Source organism: Balaenoptera borealis (genome assembly GCF_965194805.1).
Source record: "Balaenoptera borealis genome assembly, chromosome: 16".
Lineage (NCBI taxonomy): Eukaryota > Metazoa > Chordata > Mammalia > Artiodactyla > Balaenopteridae > Balaenoptera > Balaenoptera borealis.
The window spans coordinates 82,239,416-82,251,008 of record NC_138872.1 but is presented as its reverse complement, the minus strand read 5'-3'; the positions used below and the strand labels follow the sequence as shown (position 1 = coordinate 82,251,008).

General features: G+C 46.0%; 1 long non-coding RNA gene across 1 annotated transcript in view; it reads left to right on the top strand.

Annotated features, from left to right (window-relative positions):
* Positions 1–11,593, top strand: part of LOC309613893 — a 55,252-nt gene that overhangs the window by 22,566 nt on the left and 21,093 nt on the right. Inside the window, exons 3-4 of the long non-coding RNA XR_014235928.1 lie at positions 4,874–5,035; positions 11,480–11,563. This is a non-coding gene — a long non-coding RNA (uncharacterized lncRNA). The remainder of the gene's footprint in view (positions 1–4,873; positions 5,036–11,479; positions 11,564–11,593) is intronic.

Here is an 11,593-nt window from a genome sequence, read left to right as displayed (position 1 = left end):
AAAAGTAAAAAGTTAAGGGTCTCGAGATGCGGACATTTCCATGGATTGTCTGGGTGTGCCCAATGAGATCACAGGGTTCTTTATAAGAAGGTGGCGGGAGGTCAGAGAGTACAGTGGGAGATGTGATGTCAGAGGCAGGAGTCTGGAGTGATGTGTGGAAGGGGCCATGAGGCAAGGAATACAATGGGGACGTGTCCTCTACTTTTCCAGACTTTATAGACTGACTTCAGTAAGATAAGACCTGCACCTGCGGTGAGAGCATGGTGGAGTGTGCTGTGACCCCATATTACATACAGGCCAGGAGGAGAGAAAGAGGGGCACATTTTACAAGATTCTTATACTGTGTTGTGAAATGGTCTGATATCACTTGAAGGTAAGCCGTGATAAGATGAAGATGTACAGTATAAAAGAGTCAAAAAAGGATTGTAGCTAATAGGCAACAAAGGAGACAAAATAGAAATATAAACATATGATCAATTCATCCAAAACAAGGCAGAAAAGGAGGAAAAGGGAATAAAGCAGATGAGACAAATAGCAAACAAATAGCAAAATGGGAGGTTTAAATCTAACCATATAAATAACCACACTAAGTGTAAATGGTCAACCCACTCCAATTTATAGGCAGAGAGACAGACTGAGTAGAAAAGCAAAACCTAACTATATGCTACATACAAATAACTCACTTTAATTTTTTTTAATATTTATTTGTTTATTTGGTTGTACTGGGTCTTAGTTGTGGCATGTGGGCTCCTTAGTTGCAGCTCAAGGGCTCTTTAGTTGCGGCTCACCAGCTCCTTAGTTGCGGCACTCAGGCTCCTTAGTTGTGGCATGCAAACTCTTAGTTGTGGCATACGTGTGAGATCTAGTTCCCTGACCAGGGATCAAACCCGGGCCCCCTGAATTGGGAGTGCAGAGTCTTATCCACTGTGCCACCAGGGAAGTCCCAATAACTCACTTTATTTTTTATTTTTTATTTTTTAATTTTTATTTTTTTTAAATAAATAAATTTATTTATTTATTTATTTTTTGGTTGTGTTGGGTCTTCATTGCTGCACGCAGGATTTCTCTAGTTGCGGCGAGCAGGGGCTACTCTTCGTTGCAGTGCACGGGCTTCTCATTGTGGTGGCTTCTCTTGTGGAGCATGGGCTCTAGGTGCGTGGGCTTCAGTAGTTGTGGCACATGGTCTCAGTAGTTGTGGCTCGCAGGCTCTAGAGCGCAGGATCAGTAGTTGTGGCGCATGGGTTTTGTTGCTCCATGGCATGTGGGATCTTCCTGGACCAGGGCTCGAACCCGTGTCCCCTGCATTGGCAGGCGGATTCTTAACCACTGCGCCACCAGGGAAGTCCCGCCAATAACTCACTTTAAATATAAATTCACACATAGTTTAAAAGTAAAAGGATGGGAAAATATACTTTGCTAACACTAATCAAAAGACAGCTTGAGGGCTTCCCTGGTGGCACAGTGGTTGAGAGTCTGCCTGCCAATGCAGGGAACACAGGTTTGAGCCCTGGTCCAGGAAGATCCCACGTGCCATGGAGCAACTAAACCCGTGCGCCACAACTACTGATCCTGCGCTCTAGAGCCCGCGAGCCACAACTACTGAGACCATGTGCCACAACTACTGAAGCCCACGCACCTAGAGCCCGTGCTCCACAACAAGAGAAGCCACCACAATGAGAAGCCCGTGCACCGCAACGAAGAGTAGCCCCCACTCGCCACAACTAGAGAAAGCCCGCGCGCAGCAACAAAGACCCAACACAGCCAAAAATAAACAAAGTAAAATAAATTTTAAAAAAAAGAAAGCTTGAGGGACTATATTAATATCAAATTAGGTTTCATAGCAAAATTATTACCAGGGATAAAGAGGTCATTCCAGTATTATAAAGGGGTCAATTCATCAAATCCTAAGCATTTATACACCTAATAACAGAGTTAGGTGACTAGCAACGAAACAAAGTTTCAGAAAGGTTGAATCACTTGTGAAGGCCATTCAGGCAGTAAGTAGAAGAGGCAGGATGGGAACCAAGGATGAATCTAGGGTCCAACTCTTTCCCCCTCTCAAGGAGGAGCCACTGACTCAGGTGCCTACAGCACCTCTTTGCTGACGGCATGTGATCACCTCCTTGGAAACAGAGAACTGTGAGCCCGCCATTCGGGGCTATGCAGACGGTCCAGCCACAGTGGCCAAAGTCCTTGACTAACTGTCTGTAATGGGGGTGGGAAGTGGGAAGATACACAGGACTCAGGGAATAGGCACATTTTTCACAGTTGCCTGGATTTCTCCTGATTCCTCAATGGCTCCATTTATAAATGTCCCCAGTGCCTGGGTCAGTGTGGGTATCAGGGCAGGAGGTTAAGGTTGGTGCTGGAGGCTGGGGGAGGGGGCTTCTGCCTAATTATTTCTAAGCTTCTGACAGGACCCTAAAGCACCAAGACAAACTTCTCTTTCACAGTAAGTTTCTGAGGATTGGTGCCAGGATAGAAGCCCCCAAGGGTCAAGAGAACTCACCTCCCACTTCTTTATTCCACCAAACAAGGCCCTCTTTGTCTCCCCTCCTCCCAGCAGATGAGACCAGACTCCTCCCACAGCCATATGTCGACGAAACGTGCCAGGACCTGGAGCAGCAGGGTGCCCGGGGTGCAGGGGTCACCCAAGGCTGGGGAGCATCTCTGTACCCTCACGGTGATGGGGGGAGAAATCTTTCTTCCCTCCCTGCCTCTTTCCACAGCTGGATGTGTCTATCTGCTTTGGGGGAGAGTGAGAGACCACCAGGAACGAGGATTGAGGAGGAGTCGTGTTGCCGAAATTGGGCATCTGTACACCAGTGCCGGGTTAAATCTCAGAGACAGAGTTTTGGGTGAAGTAGAAAGAATAGCTTTATTGCTTTGCCAGGCAAAGGGGGCCAGAGCTGGCTAATGCCCTCAAAACTGTGTGTCCCTCCCCGGAGGGGGTGGTGAGGAGTCTCACAGTGTTCTAGGAGCAGGGCGTGGTCAACTCGTGGACATTCTTCTGATTGGTCGGTGGTGAGGTCATGGGGAGTCAGCATCATCAACCTTCTGGTTCCAACTGGTCTAGCGTCTACCTGTGTGGTCAGCTCACGGTTAACTTCTTCCACCTGGAGGGGGTTTCAGTATCTGCAAAACAGCTCAAAGGACATGGCTCAGAATATTATCTATAGCCCTTGAGGAAGAACTGAAGGTCCTTGACTTTGTTTAATGGCTAAAGTGTTATTAGTTTGTCTTGCTTGACTGTTTTCCTTTCTTTCTGCGTTTTCTCACTTCTCTGATTAAATTTATTCATTGACTAAAGTTTTTCTACAGACAAAAGGCAGGCGGAGGACATGGAGGGGGGGTGGTTATTTTGGAAAGGCCTGATAGGGCCCTGCTCAGTTACAGTCAGTAGAAGGAAAGTGTCAGAACAGAAAGAAAAACATCTCCCCAGAGAATCGGATTCGACAGCACTGGGTCGGGATACTACGTGACCTGGAGAGAAGGGAGATAAGCTAGTCCTGGGCCCATCATTGCGTGACAATCTGAAGGTCACAAAAATATAAGCTAGTAATTTTTTAATATTATGCAGGTTTAAAACCTGTAACATTTACAAAGAGTCAGCAAGTGCATTTCCCACCAGTATGGCAAGGATTCGACTTAGCAATGAGTTTAACTCAAAGGACTGGTGAAGTTTAATGGGAGCAGCATCCTGGTTTTGTCCCATCTGGTTTATTACCTGGATTTCTAGAAATTTCTCCATCCTGCACTTTCTACCACATGAAGGCAAGTCGTTGCCCCTGTGAGCATGCATTGCTGAGAGGCTGACAGGAAGAAAAGGCTAGAGACCAGAGGCTGTGGACAACTGTTGATCCCAGCGACCAAGAATGACCTTCTTGGCCCTCTGCTGCCCCTCAGTGGGACTCACAGTAGACCCACACCTCAAAGACCTCTCCAATTTTGTAGGTCCTTACTCTGTGACTTTCTTTACAGTAGATTTTCCAGGCCCCATGAAGTGTTCCCCATGTTTTAGGCCACTGCTCACCCCAATGTTCAGGCCTTCTTTCTCTACGACTGTGAAGGCAGTAAGCCCCTGGGCCCCTAGAGCCAGGTGGTACAGATGGAGGACAGGAGGAGAGCCAAGTTCAGAAGACCAGAGAGGACGTCTTCATGGCGACCTTGAAAGACATCATGGACCATTCCAAGGGCAGAAGGCTGGTGGAGTGAGGGCTGTGGATGGGAGGTAGGGCTAGGCCATTTTCACAAGTTCAAGGGCCAGTCCCAGGTAGACATGAGAAGGGGAGATAGCAGGAAGGAAATATCAGAGCCCCCAAATATACACAGACATTTCTGCCTTTCCCCAACCCCACACTCTTCTGCTTTCCTCCTTCCCCCACCTCTCCCCCATCCCCACTCCCAGGCCTCAGCTCACACAGGAAGTGATGTCAGAGTCAGCTCTGATCCAGGCACATCTGACCTCTCAGCTCCACACCCTGCATCTGCCTGAGGCTGTTCCCACTTCAGAAGGTGTCAGACTCACCCCTGTCCAGGGCTATTGGGTGGAAAGTGAGCCAGTCTTGGGGTCAGTCGGACCTGGGTTCACATGATGGCTCCACCGGTCACTGGCTGTTTCTTGGTGACTTAATCAAGTAACTTAATCATCCGGATAGCATTGCCCCCATGAGTCCCCTCATGGTTGTTATGAGAATTCAATTTTTAAAAACTAGCCTGTGTCAGCATCATGAGGACAGGGAGGGTGTGTCTCTTGATCTGCCCTGACCCTCATTGCCAAGGGCATTGCTCGGCGTTTAGAACTTGCTCAGTACCTACGGTGCATAGTTCACGGTTCATGGCAGGTGCTCACTAAATGTTTTCCTTTCCATAGACGGTCATAGCTACATGGAATCCCATGAATCCTCCAGGCCATTTTATGCATGAAGAAACAGACTCAGAATAAATAATTTCTATGGGTGATACAGACTCCAAGATCCAGACCAGGGCAAGAACCAGTTCCTCAGATCCGCTGCTACAAGACACGGAATAAGAGGTAAAGAGCGGCGTTAGAGAAAAGAATGCCCAGAAAGCTGCAGAGATCTGGAATCTCCAGGAGGAGAGATCAGGAGAACAGCCTGGATCGTGTCTCCTAAGTAGGAGTAATTAAGGCACAGAGGACTGGGAGAGACGTGGGCTGGAACAGAAGGATTGTGGTCAGAGTCATGAGTAGCAGGGGTGACAGATAGAAAGAACAGGACACTAGGTAATTATAGTATTTATTGCATTTATTTATAGCATTTATTGAGCAAGTACTTTGTGCCAGGTACATATTATCTCACTTAATTCTCACCCCAAGAAACTCTATGATAAAACTATTATCAAAATATCCATTTTATTGAGGAAGAAGTTGAAGCACAGAGGAATTAAGTAATTTGCTCAAGGTCACAAATTTAGCCAGTGGTGATGGAACTGGGATTCAACATTCAACTGGACATGCTGTCTGTAAAACCTGGATAGTTAACCAAAACACTCATATTGGGTTAAATCCTAGTTAGAATTACTGTTCTGAGTAGACAGAAGGAGGAAGGAGGAGGAAGCCCTGGGTAGGATTATACTGATCCCAGGTGTTCAGGGAGAGGAAGAGATACCAGACATTTCTGCCTTTCCCCACCCTCACACACATGTGCTAATCATGAGGGCGATGCAGATTAACCATGTGTAAGATAGATGGCTAGTGGGAACCTGCTGTATAGCACAGGGAGCTCAGCTCGGTGCTCTGTGATGACCTAGATGGGGGGGAGAAAGGGAGGGAGGGAGGGCCAAGAGGGAGGGGACATAGGTATACATACAGCTGATTCACTTCATTGTACAACAGAAACTAACACAATCTTGTAAAGCAATTTTACTCCAATAAAAATAAATTTTAAAAATTAAAAAAAAAAAACCCCACAGTGTGATACCACCTCACACATGTCAGAATGGCTGTCATCAAAAAGACAACAAATAACAAGCGTTGATGAGGATGTGGAGAGAAGGGAATGTTCGTGCCGTGTTGGTGGGAATGTAAATCGGTGCCGCCGCTGTGGAAAACAGTATGGAGTTTCCTCAAAAATTTAAAAATAGAACTACCATATGACTTCTGGGTATTTACCTGAAGAGTTTTCACTTCTGGGCATTTACCTGAAGAAAATAAAATCTAATTCGAAAATATATTTGCACTCCAATGTGCATTGCAGCTTTATTTGCAATAGCCAAGATATGGAAGCAAACTAAGTGTCCGTCGATAGATGAATGGATAAAGACGGTGTGGTATAGGGAATTTCCTGGCAGTCCAGTGGTTAGGACTCCACGCTTTCCCTGCCGAGGGCCCGGGTTCAATCCCTGGTCAGCCAAAAAAAAAGAAAAGAAAGAAAGAAAAGAAAATGTGATATATATATATACAGTATGTACAGCATATATATATATATATATATATATATATATATATACACACACACACACAATGGAATATTCCTCAACTATTTACAAAGAAAGAAATCTTGCCATTTGCGACAACATGGATGACCTAGAAGGCATTATGCCAAGTGACATAAGTCAGAGAAGGACAAATAGCACACGATCTCATTTATATGTAGAATCTAAAAAAACAAACAGTCGAAACAAAAACAGACTCACAGATACAGAGAATAAACGAATGTTGCAGAAGGGAGTGAGTAAGTGTAGGCAAAATAGGTGCAGGGGATTAAGAGGTACAAACCTCCAGTTACATAATAAATAAGTCACAGGGATGTATAATAATGCACAGCATAAAGAATAATACGGTGAGTAATATAGTAGTAACTTTGTTTGGGGACTGAAGGTTACTAGCCTTATGCTGATCACTGCACAATGTATGCAAATGTACAATCATGATATAGTACAGCTGAAACTAACATAATATTGTACATTAACTATGTTTCAATGAAAAAAGAAAGAAAGAAAGAGATTCTATTCAGCCAACTCAGGAGTGCCCACCGAGCTGATTTTCCTCTCCCAGCCCACTGACAGGCTCCTCTTGTGGCTAAATGGGACATTACCTCTAAGAGTCTAAGAAACACCAACCCAAGTGTCAATGTCGGGTTCGGACCTTTCTAAAGTGAAGGTGTGTGGTGTCCCCCACAAGAGTTCCAGGAGGCCGGCAGCGAGGGCTGGATCATCCTGACTGTTTTCCCTGCAGCGGTGGACCTGGTTTCCTAAAAGTGCACTGACATATCCATGGCTGGGGTGCACACAGGTGGGTTGATCAGTTTAGCACACAAAGTACCCCCAACACACACTGCCGGCAGAGAATCAGATGCAGGCAGGGGAGGGGCGTGAGACCATCCCCTGGGGCAGGTGCTTGTCAGACTCTGGAATTGAACCCTACTTGCGAGCCAATAAATTAGCCTGTTATGTTTCATGGATGTGACAGAGACAGGACAGCTCTGGAACAGAGACAAAGAACTGATGATTATGGCACAGCAAGCAGCATGGCCCCTAAATCCCAGACAGTGACTCCACAGGACCCAGGTGGTAGGCTTGGAGGGAACACGGAACTTGGGGAATGACAGCGAGCTGGCACAAGCCTGATCTTTTTCCAGAGGGGATCAATACCTCATCCCTGGAGATGGCTCCACGCAGTACCCTGAGAAACAGCCTGGGTAAAGGTGACACAGGACTTTCATTGTTGAGACGCCCAGAACATGCAGGGAATTCAAAACCCATGGCAGATTGCCCCTCCCAACAGCACCCTCCCCAGCTCCTTGCCCCCAACCCCCACCCCTACACCAGATTGGCCCACTGTCCACACGAGCTGATTGCTCCTGCTGGTGAGGCAGGACTGCATCAGAATGATGCTAACACACTGATCTTTGGTTGCTCTCATGGGCATGGGACGCAGGATGGGTTCAGGATTCTGGGCTATAGCAGCCCACAGCCCTACCCTTCTGTGTGAGTTTGGAGGTCGCGGGGAGAACCTGTGAGGTGCCCCCTCCAATCCGCAGCACCCCAGGGCAGTGAGGGTGGCAGCTGGTGTCCAGCAACCTGGACGCCCCCCTCTGTTTCTCAGATCAGGCTGGGAAGTGGGGAGAGCACCTATCTTTGTAGCTGGGATTTCCAGATGAATTAGGCAGAGGAACATCCTCACTTGCGGTGATCAGTGTGGTGACTCAGTGCTCTCCTGGCCAGGCATAGCCATGAGGATTGACTGCTCTTCTTGCTGCCCCCTTGGCCCTCCCCCTCCTCCTCCTCAGCCATATGGTTGGTGAAGTGTGGCTCAGGGTCCCCTGTCTCTTGGGGATCCCCCTCCACCAACGGGAGGGAGGGTCCTCCCGTCATTGGACATCCCCCTCCAGCCCCTCTCACTGGCCCTGGAAAGCTCCGGGTGGTCCATAAGGCACAGGAACAGAGCAATGGGTCATTCTGTTTCTGTAGCCCCTCATGGGGGTGGGGGGTTGAAGAAATTTCCCAGAAACTATAGTAAAAAGAAAAAGAAATAGAAAGTAGGAGAAAAGAGATTTAAAAAATTAACCTGGCTGGCAGGTTCAACAGCTACACAATAGGAGTTCCCTAAAGAAAGAATTGAGGAGGAATAGACTCATATCTAGCATTCCAAAATGCTAGAGAAAAAAATTAATTTTTTTACAAGCTTCCAGAGGGCACAAAAAAAACCCAGGTCACATACTAAAGAATCAGAAATCAGAATGTCTCCAGACATTTCAAGTGTACCAATGAAAGCCAGAAGATAACAGAGAGATGCCTCAACTTCTGAAGAAAATAATTTCTAACCTAAACTTCTATACCTAGCTAAACTGTCACTCAAGTGTGAGGGTATAATACAGACATTTTCAGATGTACAAGCACTCTAAAAATTTACCTCCAGAAGCTTCTTGATAATGTGCTCCATCGAAATGAAAAAGTAAACTAAGAGAAGAATATATATATGGTATAGAGGATATAGAAGGTGCCACACAGGTAAGAGATGGAATTCCCAAGATGAGGATGATGAAGGGAGATCCCAAGTGTGGAGAGCAACCTGTCTAAACCCGAGATTTCTGAATGTCTTGTGATGAGATTAATATGACTGGTGAGAAGCTTGCAGTTGAATAGAACATCGAAAAGTAATAACTATTAGCTCCATTGGAAATAAAAAGTTGTGTGGGAAAGTAAAATGATTATAGTTTACTACACAGCAGAGCTGTGAATATATTACAGAGTCATAATAATGAAAATAATGACGATCTAACCTAAATTCTCATATAAGGTATTTACGTTGGGAGGATGGATGACGGGAAATGGACGTGTGTGGTGGAGGCTGAGAAAGGATGAAGGTAAATCATCATCTTCCAGGATATTGACTTTATAATGAAAAATCAAGAAAGCATTTTATTTAGAGACATGGAGGTAAGTATCTACAAAATAACCAGCTAAAAGATATGAAAAATCATCGCGTGAAATATAAAGAAAAAATATTTTGGAAACCATATTACTTTTTGCATAAACCAAGCATTGTAGAAAAATACTTATGGTCTTAAGCAAAGAATTTTTACTGGAACATAATTAACAGAAAAAGGAAAGAATTGCGAAAAGATCATGTAATTGGAAGTAACTGTGTGGAAATTTATTTAAAACAAAAAATGTGGCTCACACTTTGCTGTACAGCAGAAACTAACAGAACATTGTAAAACAACAATACTCCAATAAAAATTAATTTTAAAAAAATGTGGCTCAAGCCTCAACTGCTTTTATAGCTTTATAGGATAAAATAATAAAAGTGAAACATTAAATTTTTTTAAAAACAGAGATGGAAGTGATGTTGTGAACGAAGCAGGAAATGAAGCCAGACCACCTGACTGTGTACGGGGTCCAGGAGGCCATACGTTCAGGGTCTCACACCTTCCAGGGAATGTTGGGTTGAAAGCTCTGGAGTAAAAACACAAATAAAAAAACAAAGCAGGGTAGCACTCTGGAGGTATGCCTACAATGGACAGATTCATCACGTTTAACAAAGAAATCCCAGCCTGAGTCCCTTTGGACCCTGCAGCCCCAGACACCCATCAGAAGTGGGAATCGGAGAGCAGCTCAGTGAAGTGGCTGAGGGCTGCCTGGAGGAGGAGTGCCCTGAGATGCTCAGAGGGATCACCTACTACCTGGACTAAGTGTTCACTTCTTCTTATGTTCTACTCATCAGCATTGAGCAAAAGAAGGGCCAAGAAACCTTGAGGAAAGCGGACATAAGAGGGTGCACGACTCAGTGGAAGAGAAAGAGGAAGGCTTAGAGGTGTGGAACAGTGTTCCTCAGAATCCTGCTTAACCCACTAAAAGTACTCTCAAAAGCTGTAGGTTCAGGACAAGGTTGCGGACAGGGAAGGACATTGTCAGCCCACTCCTGAGACTCAAGAAAAGGGCCTAAGTCTGGATTCTGTCCTTGTCCTGAGCTCCCCAGGGAGACACTGGCCTGGATAAGCCCCATGGTTCTATAATTCTCACTCATAGTAGTATTTTTTTCTTACCCTGTATTTGGTGGACAATATGCGGAAATGCTGTCTTTAATAATTAGTCATGGAAGAAGAACCAAATAACTCAGAAGGAAGTAACACAGCCAGTGATATTGCAAAGCAACTTCTGACCTTTGAACAAATAAAGAATAACACGTGACCGGAGAAAAGTTTCAGATCAACGAGGAGATGCAGAGTCCACGTGAACAGGCCAGGGCTGAGGCAATGTGAGATCTGCCCCACTTACAACAGGAGAGATGGGCAAGGGGGAGAAAACCTCAGAAGACCTGAGTCCTGGCCAGGTGTGGGGACAAAGAGAGGGCACAGAGCCACTCGGACACCCAGAGAAACTTCCTGGAGGGGTTCAGATTTCAGGGGAAGCCTAAGACAGCTTGCCAAGAAGAGGTTAAAAAGATTGTTCCTGACCAGTCGGGCGTGAGACAGCTGAGATGTGAAGGTGGCAAGGTCCTGACAAGGGAAGCAACCCGAGGGCGGGGTGGGGCCATGGGCATCGACTGGGCACAGCAGGGAGGAAGAAGGGGTCCAGAGAGCCAAATGTGGGTCCTGCCGTGGTCACCTCCTGCCCACCCAGCAAAGACCCACCAACAGATTCCCTGCGGGCAGGTCCAACTTCCGGTGCAATCTGAGGATGTCCCACCCCAGGAAAGGCTCGTTGCCACAAATTATCTCCTTCTCAACAGTTCCTCAGTCCCTAAGTACTACCTCGGCTCTCTATGGAGGATTCCTCTGGGGATAGTTCACCAGCTGGATTGGAGGGATGGCATGCTCCGAATTAGGCAGGAGACACCAAGTGGGTATAGGACTTAAATACATTCTCTGCTAATGCTCTCTTCAATTCAGCTGAAGGCTGCTTTTTCAACCTCGTTTCTCGCTAGAACTGGCCGTTCCAGCCAAATAGACCTTATTGTTCGTCGTCATCACACATATTTAGTGTTTTCACTCTCTTCCCTTTGTTCATTTAGTGGTGAATTCATTCAAGAATTCTATATTGAGTATCTATTTTCTGCTTGGTACTCTAATAAGCACTGGAGACCCAGTAGAACAAGGTAGGTACATCCCCTTCCTGCATGGAGGTT